The sequence below is a fragment of the Scyliorhinus canicula genome, chromosome 13 (assembly GCF_902713615.1).
Source record: "Scyliorhinus canicula chromosome 13, sScyCan1.1, whole genome shotgun sequence".
NCBI classification, from domain to species: domain Eukaryota; kingdom Metazoa; phylum Chordata; class Chondrichthyes; order Carcharhiniformes; family Scyliorhinidae; genus Scyliorhinus; species Scyliorhinus canicula.
In genome coordinates, this window is record NC_052158.1 from 156,718,977 (window position 1) to 156,730,415 (window position 11,439).

Sequence of the window (11,439 nt, forward strand, 5' to 3'; positions counted from 1 at the left end):
AAGTGGAGCTGAGTCCACAAAAGATCAGCCACGATCTCATTGAATGGCGGAGCAGGCTCGAGGGGCCAGATGGCCGACTCCTGCTCTTAGTTCTTAGTTCTTATGTTCTTATGTACCCAAACAAGCGATGGAGTGTGGCAGCTAGGAGATGTTAACAGTAACTTCATTGCAGGGTTAAATGTAAGCCTACTTGTGACATTAATAAAGATTATTATTATTATTATTATTAAATGCACAGATTATTGGCTCTCCGTCAAAAGAACGTCAATTTCAAAATTAGCTGATGACACAAAAGATGGTGATAAACACAAATGAGTGGAATTGGTAATTTAACATGGATTGGGAGCAGACACACAGTGGGCAGATAATGAATCAACAGCAACCCAGGAGGTCCTTGGTAATTCCCTGAAGGCACAGATACAGGTAGATACAAGTCACTTAAAAAGACAAATAGAATTTTGTGTTTTGTCAAAAGGAAGACACAGAAAATGAATTAAGTGATGATCACGGCGAGACCGCAGTTAATTCGAGTCCCAATTATAGACGGACATTAAAACCACAGGATTCAGTAAAAGGATACCAAGGATAGGAATTGTTGGCTATGAAGAGTGACTTGAAACCCTGGGCCGATTGACATTGCAGCAAAGAGGGTCAGGAGGAGGGTTATTGGATTTTGATAAGAGGGAGTTGATAAAGACGGGTTTGTCTGGTTGGGAGTCAGTGAAGAAATTCCTTCAACTTGAAACTGTTTGCAAGATGATCAGGAGGAAGACTTGGGAAGTCTCTTTGGACTGAGAGTTGCTGGAGCATAGAACTGAGAGTGGCTGAGGCAGAGATCATTGCATTGACTCAGGGAAATTTAGATAAATATTTGATACACATGATGGGGCTCTCGAGGGAGAGTGGGGCAGTGGGATTATTACAGGGCTATGTAGAGAGAGAGGACAGAGGGATTAGTTTGGGATTGACACTATATAGTTTGGGGTTGATACAGGGTATGGAGAGAGAGTGGGCTAGTGGAAATAGTTTGGGATAAATACAGGGGTATGGGGAGAGAGTGGGAGAGTGGGATTAGTTTGGGATTGAAACAGGGCTATGGGAAGAGAGTGGACTGGTGGGATTAGTTTGGAGGTTTATACAGGGGTATGGGGGGAGAGTGGGGTAATGGGATTAGTTTGGAGGTTTATACAGGGTATGGGGAGAGAGTGGGCTAGTGGGATTAGTTTGGGGGGTGATACAGGGTATGGGGAGAGAGTGGGCTAGTGGGATTAGTTTGGGGGGGTGATACAGGACTATGGGGCAATGGGAAGGGTTTGGATTCCTCTAACAAAGGGCCAGCACCGATACAGTGGCTGAATGGTCTCCATTTTGCTGGAAACTTGGGACAAATGAAATTCAAAACGCAACAAATCAACACATGGGTAAGAAATCCATGTGGCCAACAAACAGAAATATTTTTCAAACTAACACGTTAGGTTTGCAATAATATCAGCAATTACAACTGGACTTTGTCACGGCGCTGAGGTCCCAGGTTCGATCCCGGCCCCGGGTCACTGTCCGTGTGGAGTTTGCACATTCTCCCCGTGTCTGTGTGGGTCTCACCCCCACAACCCAAAAAGATGTGCAGGGTCGGTGGATTGGCCATGCTAAATTGCCCCTTAATCGGGGGATAAAGAATAATTGGGTACTCTAAATGTATTTTTTTAAAAAGGAAATGAGTTTTGTAACATAATTTACAACGAAACGTGTAAAAGGTTGCAACGTTTATTGTAAACATCCATCCTATCCAGTTTCTGGGTTTGGAATGTCTCCTACAGAGATTATAACGTCATCGCCTACACCAAGATTCGAACCTCTGCAAGGCCACCAGGCTCCTTAACCAAAGAGACCCAACCAAACAGCACATGACCTGTCTGCTTGTGCGCAAGTTATTAAAACTGACCAGAGAACGAGCCGTTCGCAGAGCATGCCAGGACTTGCTGTTGGTAACATTCCAACCCAGTGCATCAAAGAAAAGCGGGAAAGATAGCATCAGAGAAACTATTATTAGAATCTGCTAAATTAAATTTGATTTGTGTGCATAAAAGATCAAAACACCAGGAAGGTGAGGCATTCCCATTCCAGCTTTCTCCGAGACTGAAGGCAAGAGACGGTCAATCTCGTAATGTAGCCGACTGATCCCCCCTGAAATGCACACAGAAGGAAGCCAAACAAACAAACAGCCGATGGAAGCTAAACCTCCAAAATGACTTTGGCAGAAACAAGGACATACTTTATAATGGATTCTAAATCGTTACAGAAACCGATGATCATTTGTTGGGTTCATACACAGAACTCAAAAACAACTTTTATTCATTAAAAATAAGCAAGTCACCACCAAATAACCTCACCATCATTACCCTCGGCGGCTCCCCCGCTTTGGGCCTTCTCTTCATCATCCTGTGATCTGCCTCAAGGGGGCGGTCAAAGACCCCCTCCCCCATCTGCTCCCCCAGCATATTTGGCCGCCTGCTCTCCTTCAATCACCTCAAGAATCACCACAATCCAGAGATTCTGCCTCCTGGAGCAATTCACGAGGCCCTCAACCTCTTCTGGCTGTCCGCCACCAGTACCACCTCCGTCTCCAGCGAGGTCAGCTCGTCAAGATGCCCCTTGGAGGTCCTCGTGCTCCCCTGTCGACTCCTCCATCTTCTGGAGTGCCAGGCCCTGGGCCTCCAGCCTCTGCTCCACTCTGTCATGAGCCGCTCTAAGGGCTCTACCATGTGACCAGGTCCTGAGAGGCCTCCTTCCTCTGCTTTACACAGAGGAGGCTTTTCTCAGTAAACTTCATTGAAGCCTACCCGTGACAATAAGCGATTTTCATTTCATTTCATTTATATTGTTCAATTCTGGTCGCCACACTACCAGAAGGATGTGGAGGCTTTAGAGTGGGTGCAGAAGAGATTTACCAGGATGTTGCCTGGTATGGAGGGCATTAGCTATGAGGAGAGGTTGAATAAACTTGGTTTGTTCTCACTGGAATGACGGAGATTGAGGGGCGACCTGATAGAGGTCTACAAAATTATGAGGGGCATAGACAGAGTGGATAGTCAGAGGCTTTTTCCCAGGGTAGAGGGGTCAATTACTCGGGTGCGTAGGTTTAAGGTGCGAGGGGCAAGGTTTGGAGGAGATATACGAGGCAAGTTTTTTTACACAGAGGGTGGTGGGTGCCTGGAACACGCTGCCGGAGGAGGTGGTGGAAGGAGGGACGATAGTGACATTTAAGGGGCATCTTGACAAATACATGAATAGGATGGGAATAGAGGGATACGGACCCAGGAAGTGTAGAAGATTTTAGTTTAGACGGGCAGCATGGTCGGCGCAGGCTTGGAGGGCTGAAGGGCCTGCTCCTGTGCTGTACTTTTCTTTGTTCTTTGTCCTTTGCTGCTGGAAAAAAGTTCATTAAAAAAAATAAATTTAGAGTACCCAATTATTTTTTCCCAATTAAGGGACAATTTAGTGTGGCTAATCCACCTACCCTGCACATCTTTTGTGCTGTGGGGGTGAGACCCACGCAGACACGGGAAGAATGTGCTAACTACACACGGACAGTGACCCGGGTCCAGGATCTAACCCGGACCCCGAGCACCATGAGGCAGCAGTGCTAACCACTGCACCACCATGCCACCCTTGTCCAGAACGTTCAGGAGTTGCTCTGTAGACCGCTGAGCGGGCAGTGATGCCCCGGCGCCTTCCGCCATCTTTTTCTGTGACGCACCTCAATTGTTCTCGGGTGTTACAAGCTGCTGTGTGTAACACTCCCCGCCCAGTGAGCTATATACCGGTCCCACCACAGCAGTATTGCAATCCTTCAGTGCTTATACACCATTCGCAAACACCCCTCAAATCGGATGGGGAAAGTCCCGAAATGGCCACCTCGAGCGGGAGCCACCAAATGTGCGACCCTCACTCACGGCCGATGATTTGGTTTTGTGTGTATATTATTGATTGGTATTTTGTTGAAAAATTTAAACCTCTGAGTGTAAAAATAACTGCTTCATTGCGTCCATTTGACACGAACGACAGCTTTTGAGTAAGAAAAGCTGGCAGCACGGTAAGGGGCAGCACGGTAGCATGGTGGTTAGCATAAATGCTTTACAGCTCCAGGGTCCCAGGTTCGATTCCCGGCTGGGTCACTGTCTGTGCGGAGTCTGCACGTCCTCCCCGTGTGTGCGTGGGTTTCCTCCGGGTGCTCCGGTTTCCTCCCACAGTCCAAAGATGTGCGGGTTAGGTGGATTGGCCATGCTAAATTGCCTGTAGTGTCCTAAAAAGTAAGAGGGGGGGGGGTTGTTGGGTTACGGGTATAGGGTGGATACGTGGGTTTGGGTAGGGTGATCATTGCTCGGCACAACATTGAGGGCCGAAGGGCCTGTTCTGTGCTGTACTGTTCTATGTTCTATGTTCTAAAAGCACAATTCATAGATTTTCTCCCGAGCAAATCAGAATATATTCTTCATTCAGCGATGCTGTCCAAAGTCTGAGATTCATTAAGTTGTACACCCTTCTCTCGCAGGACGGTATTCTCTGACACACGTGGAGAACTCTCAGCATGTCGTCAGCAAGAATCTGGCAAAAAGAAAACAATCCCCCGGCTTTTGGAGATTCTTTTTTCAATTGGGTAACAAAATCCGACAGGATCTAAAATGGTGGAACCTGCTTCTGCCAAGTCACCACTCAGACAGCGAAGGTGCAAAATCATTTCCTGTATTTGCAAAGCTGAGCAAATTTTGTGTTAGATTCTGACAGATCACCTTGACCTGACCATGAGCCAAACACTGTCTAACACTGAGTCCGCAATGTCACAGCGTGTTAAGCATTGCTACTGGGAGCCAGGGTATAAATATACTCAATTGATAGGATCTCACTGTTGGAAAGAAAGTAGAATCAAGTTTGATCTGTGCACAGAATTGATGATTGGGAATGTAGAGGGAGCTTGACTCTACATCCAATCCCATGCTGCATCTGTTTGGGAGTGTTTGATGGGGACAGTGTAGAGGGAGCTTTACTCTGTATCTAACCCTGTGCTGTACCTGTCCTGGGAGTGTTTGATGGGGACAGTGTTGAGGGAGCTTTACTCTGTATCTAGCCCTGTGCTGTACCTGTCCTGGGAGTGTTTGATGGGGACAGTGTAGAGGGAGCTTTACTCTGTATCTAACCCTGTGCTGTACCTGTCCTGGGAGTGTTTGATGGGGACAGTGTAGAGGGAGCTTTACTCTGTATCTAACCCGTGCTGTACCTGTCCTGGGAGTGTTTGATGGGGACAGTGTAGAGGGAGCTTTACTCTGTATCTAACCCCGTGCTGTACCTGTCCTGGGAGTGTTTGATGGGGACAGTGTAGAGGGAGCTTTACTCTGTATCTAACCCCGTGCTGTACCTGTCCTGGGAGTGTTTGATGGGGACAGTGTAGAGGGAGCTTTACTCTGTATCTAATCCCGTGCTGTACCTGTCCTGGGAGTGTTTGATGGGGACAGTGTAGAGGGAGCTTTACTCTGTATCTAACCCCGTGCTGTACCTGTCCTGGGAGTGTTTGATGGGGACAGTGTAGATGGAGCTTTACTCTGTATCTAATCCCGTGCTGTACCTGTCCTGGGAGTGTTTGATTGGGGAAGTGTGGGCTGAATTCCCACTCCTGAATCACGGAATCTGTGCTGGCATTCCCAGTTCAATACAAGGGGAATGCTACACTTTCAGAGGTGCCGCCTTTATGATGGGAAGTTAAGCTATGGCCTAGTCCGCGTTCGCAGATGGACAGAAATGATCCCTGAACACTATTCTGAACTGTGGGGGAATTGTTCCTGGCTCCCCAGTGTCCCAGTATTTATCAACCAGCCCACTATGGCATTGCTGCCTGTGGGATCTTGCTGTGCATATAAATAGCTTACGGGTTCCCTTCATTTCAACAGTCTGCGCTTCAAGAAATGCTTCACTGGCTGCACCACGCTTTGATGACAAGCCTTCATTCTCCCTTCTGGGGTCTAGTGCCTCCTGCTGAGAGAGAGGTGTGTGGCCCAGTTCAAGGGAAGGAGGGGGGAGAGGGGGGGGGGGGGGGGGAACTAGGCAGCAACTTGCAATCAGTCACATAGCATTTACAGTGCAGAAGGAGGCCATTCGGCCCATCGAGTCTGCACTGGCCCTTGGAAAAAGCACTCTTCCCAAGCCCACACCTCCACCCTATCCCCATAACCCAGTAAGCCCCCCCCCCCCCCCCCAACCCTTTTTGGACACTAAGGGCAATTTAGCATGGCCAATCCACCTAACCTGCACATCTTTAGACTGTGGGAGGAAACCGGAGCACCCGGAGGAAACCCACGCAGACACGGGGAGAACGTGCAGACTCCGCACAGACAGTGACCCAGCGGGGAATCGAACCTGGGACCCTGGCGCTGTGAGGCAACTGTGCTAACCACTGTGCGGCCGTGCTGCCCCCTGGGCAAAGGTGGTTACATCTCCCAACCCCACACCCCCAGCAAGAGGTCAGCATCTGCCAGGCCAGGAGATGGGGGTGGGAGGGGTGACACCAGAATGGGAGGGTGGGAAAGTACCTCTTGGTGGCAGGTGTCCCCAGAGGTTCTCCCCCCCCCCCCCCCTCCCCTCCCGTCCCCTCCCTCCCCCCAGCCCTCTGTCTGCTCCCTGAGAGTTAAGCAGCTCAGATGGTTTGGGAAGCAATGCTGCCTTCTCGCATTGATGCCGGCCCTCAGAACCTCAAACAGTGACATTCCATTCCTGGCTGACTGCAACGCTGGCACTGCCTCAAGACACAAATATTTAGCAAAGTACTTCTCACAGTTTAAAAAGGAAATGCGTCTCTCGGGGTACCCAGCACCCCCTCCCCCCACCCACCTCACTCCCAAACCGGGGAGGGGAGGGGGGGGGGGAGGCGAGGGGAAGGGGGGGGGGGTCACATTTTAATCCATTTACTGGTTTGTTTTGTCAGAAACTTTCCCCCAGCTCTGCCAGGTGAGGGGGGGGGGGGGGGGGGGGGGGGGGGGGGAGAGACTGAAACTGATCCCAGTGAACGGTGTGTGTGTGAAACTGAGTGGGGAAACTGACAGGCCAATCCCTCCCTCCCTCTGGAAATAGACACAAAGATGCTCCGAATTCACCATTCAGACACACTTTCCTGGAAATACGGTCGGTTTTTTTATTCCAACTGCGTGGTCAGAAAACGCAATTTGAAAAGCCAGACACAAAGAAGGGGCTGAAACCTTTTGGGATTGGGGGCGGGTGTGGAAGGACAGGTCCTGGAAACACTTTTAAAATTTCACATCAGGCAAATTGATTTTTTTTTTCTTTTGGAAGATTCTGCTGTCTAAAAAGGATGCGAGGAATGCAAATATCAGAAATCTCTGCTCGCCTCTCTCTCTCTCTCTCCTCCTCCTCCAAGATGCCCCATGGATCCAGATTTGTTTTGGGTGAAATGTCTGGGACTGCGGGCGACACCTGATGGTCTGTGGGTGGCTTGTCGAGGCCAGCACCCTCCTAACTGTCTGCCATTTCAGACTGACGTTCCAGCACCTTAAAGCAAACTGCGCCCCCCCCCCCCCCCCCCAGGGCAATCATTCCTCCCCTCAAGTGACCCACTGGGGTGGGGGGGGGGGGGGGTTCTTTTGGGGTGAGAGGTGGGGGGGGTCAGAACTGCAATGCAAACTTCCCATTTATTTGTCCACCCCCACCCCCCCACCACCCCTCTCAACTTCAGTTTGAATGAGGTTCTCCTGAGGAATTAACAGAATGGGCGATTTTTGGTTTTTTTTTAAAAGGCAACACAAACGTTTGGACATTGACCTGCTCGACCCAGTGACTCACGTCCGCTGGTCGGGGCGAACTTTAAACAGTTCCCATTTTATTCTTCTTCACCCTAAACGCCCCCCCCCCCCCCCCATGTTCTCCTCCCCTCCTGAGGAATCGAGAGTCTGGCTGGAATGTGAGGGTATGCTGGGAATGTAGCCACTGTGGAACACACACACACACACACTCACAGCTTTGCAAAATATGTCTTCAATTTCCAACAAGCACCCCCCCCCCCCCCCCCCACACACCAGAAAAAGTAATAAAAAGTTAGCAAACTGCACCGATCGTCAAAGGGACTGAAAAAACTTTCAATGCGAAAAATAAAAACTTCGACGTTGAGGATTGGAATCCCACCCCCCGCACAATTTTTTTTTATTGTTCCCTCCTAAGTTTTAATTGCTGCCCAGTCGATTTCCAGTTTTGAACAGGAAAGGGGTGAAATGATGCCAAAGTCACCCCCAGGAAACTCTTCCCAAACTGTCCCCACCGCCAGTCAGCAGCCCTCTCTGCTGTGGGGCAGCACAGTGGAATCTGCAAAGTTGGGAGCCTCTGCCCACACCCACCCCCCCCCCCCCCCCTCCCCTCCACATCGGATGGAAAGAAATTTAACTGAAACACTCTTAAAACACAGCCCCCTCCCCAAATTACACAGGATGGAACTCTCCACCGCCCCCCCCCCCCCCACCCCCTCTATCCGTCAGCGGGAGCATTAGGAACAAACAAAAGTTTTCTGTATTTTAGAAAAAAGTCGTGGTTAAAACTTTCCCAACTTTATCTCTTTGAGCCACCGCGAAGCTGTGCCCGGGGGTCTCATCTCACCCCCCCCCCCCCCCCCCAGTCTCAACAGGGTGGGGGGACAAGTCAAACTCAATTTACAGCAAAGAATAATTGGGAAAAGGATGAGATTTGCAATTTCTCTTCCTCTGCCACGGTTACGTTTCCCGATTGGGGGTTTGCTGGATTATTTCTTACCTTCAGCTCTGTTCCTGTGGGTGGTGTGTGGTGTGCTTGCCCCTCGCTCGCGGTGCCCTGTACTCCCTGAATCTTCATTAAATGGCCTCAGTGAGAAATGCCTTTGCTGAGCGCGGGGATGAGAGTGGAGCTGAGCAGAGCTCTCTCGCCATGTTAATGCCGGCTGCTCTGTATCCACATTCTGCAGCTGCAGCAGCCACTGCCCACACTTACCGTATTCAGGCTAATACAGCTTCACCCCGGAGTGTGGCATTAACACTGCTCTGCCCACCCCCACAGCACATAACAGCCAATACCCCCCCCCCCCCCCCAACAGCACATACCCCACAGCACATACCCCACAGCACATACCCTCCCCCCACAGCACATACCCCCCACAGCCCATATCCCCCCCACAGCACATACCCCCCAGCACATACCCCCCACAGCACATACCCCCCACAGCACATACCCCCCACAGCACATACCCCCCACAGCACATACCCCCCACAGCACATACCCCCCACACAGCACATACCCCCCTCAGCACATACCCTCCCCCCACAGCACATACCCCCCTCAGCACATACCCCCCACAGCACATACCCCCCTCAGCACATACCCCCCACAGCACATACCCCCCTCAGCACATACCCTCCCCCCACAGCACATACCCCCCTCAGCACATACCCTCCCCCCACAGCACATACCCCCCACAGCACATACCCCCCTCAGCACATACCCTCCCCCCACAGCACATACCCCCCACAGCACATACCCCCCTCAGCACATACCCCCCACAGCACATACCCCACAGCACATACCCCCCACAGCACATACCCCCCACAGCACATATCCCCCACAGCACATACCCCCACAGCACATACCCCCCACAGCACATACCCTCCCCCCACAGCACATACCCCCCTCAGCACATACACTCCCCCCACAGCCCATATCCCCCCCACAGCACATACCCCCCAGCACATACCCCCCAACAGCCCATACCCCCCACAGCACATACCCCCCTCAGCACATACACTCCCCCCACAGCCCATATCCCCCCCACAGCACATACCCCCCTCAGCACATACCCCCCACAGCACATACCCCCCACAGCACATACCCCCCACAGCACATACCCCCCACACAGCACATACCCCCCACAGCACATACCCCCCACACAACACATACCCCCCACAGCACATACCCCCCACAGCACATACACCCCACACAGCACATACCCCCCACAGCACATACCCCCACACGACATACCCCCCACAGCACATACCCCCACAGCACATACCCCCCACACAGCACATACCCCCACAGCACATACCCCCCACAGCACATACACCCCACACAGCACATACCCCCACACCACATACCCCCCCACAGCACATACCCCCCACAGCACATACCCCCCACAGCACATACCCCCCAACAGCCCATACTCCCCCACAGCACATACACCCCCAGCACATACCCCCCCACAGCACATACCCCCCAACAGCCCATATCCCCCCCACAGCACAAACCCCCCACAGCACATACCCCCCACAGCACATACCCCCCACAGCCCATATCCCCCCCACAGCACATACCCCCCCAGCACATACCCCCCAACAGCCCATACCCCCCCACAGCACATACCCCCCACAGCACATACCCCCCCAACAGCCCATACCCCCCACAGCACATACCCCGCTCAGCACATACCCTTCCCCCGACAGCACATACTCCCCACAGCACATACCCCCCCAGCACATACCCTCCCCCCACAGCCCATAACCCCCACAGCACATACCCTCCCCCCACAGCACATACCCCCCACAGCACATACCCCCCACAGCCCATACCCCCCCACAGCACATACCCCCCCAGCACATACCCCCCCAGCACATACCCTCCCCACACAGCACATACCCCCCACAGCACATACCCCCCACACAGCACATACCCCCCACAGCACATACCCCCACAGCACATACCCCCCACAGCACATACCCCCCCAACAGCCCATACCCCCCACAGCACATACCCCCCACAGCACATACCCCCCACAGCACATACCCTCCCCCCACAGCACATACCCTCCCCCCACAGCACATACCCTCCCCCCACAGCACATACCCCTCACAGCACATACCCTCCCCCAACAGCCCATACCCCCCCACAGCACATACCCCCACAGCACATACCCCCCACAGCACATACCCCCCACAGCACATACCCCCCACAGCACATACCCCCCACAGCACATACCCCCACAGCACATACCCCCCACAGCATATACCCCCCAACAGCACATACCCCCCACAGCACATACCCCCCACAGCACATACCCCCCACAGCACATACTCCCCCAACAGCACATACCCCCCACAGCACATACCCCCCACAGCACATACCCCCCACAGCACATACCCCCCCAACAGTACATAACCCCCAACAACACATACCCTCCCCCCACAGCACATACCCCCTCAGCACATACCCGCCAACAGCACATACCCTCCCCCCACAGCACATACCCCCCACAGCACATACCCAACAGAACATACCCTCCACAGCACATACCCCCACAGCAAATACCCCCCACAGCACATACCCCACAGCAAATACCCCCACAGCAAATACCCCCCACAGCACATACCC

At 52.4% G+C, this 11,439-nt stretch overlaps 1 protein-coding gene across 1 annotated transcript in view; it reads right to left on the bottom strand.

Moving 5' to 3' along the window:
- LOC119975671 (fibronectin type III domain-containing protein 3B-like) overlaps positions 1-8,990 on the bottom strand; it is a 417,529-nt gene extending 408,539 nt beyond the window's left edge. Inside the window, exon 1 of the mRNA XM_038815453.1 lies at positions 8,803-8,990. The gene's annotated coding sequence lies outside the window, so the exon portion shown is untranslated. The remainder of the gene's footprint in view (positions 1-8,802) is intronic.
- Positions 8,991-11,439: the final 2,449 nt, after the last annotated feature.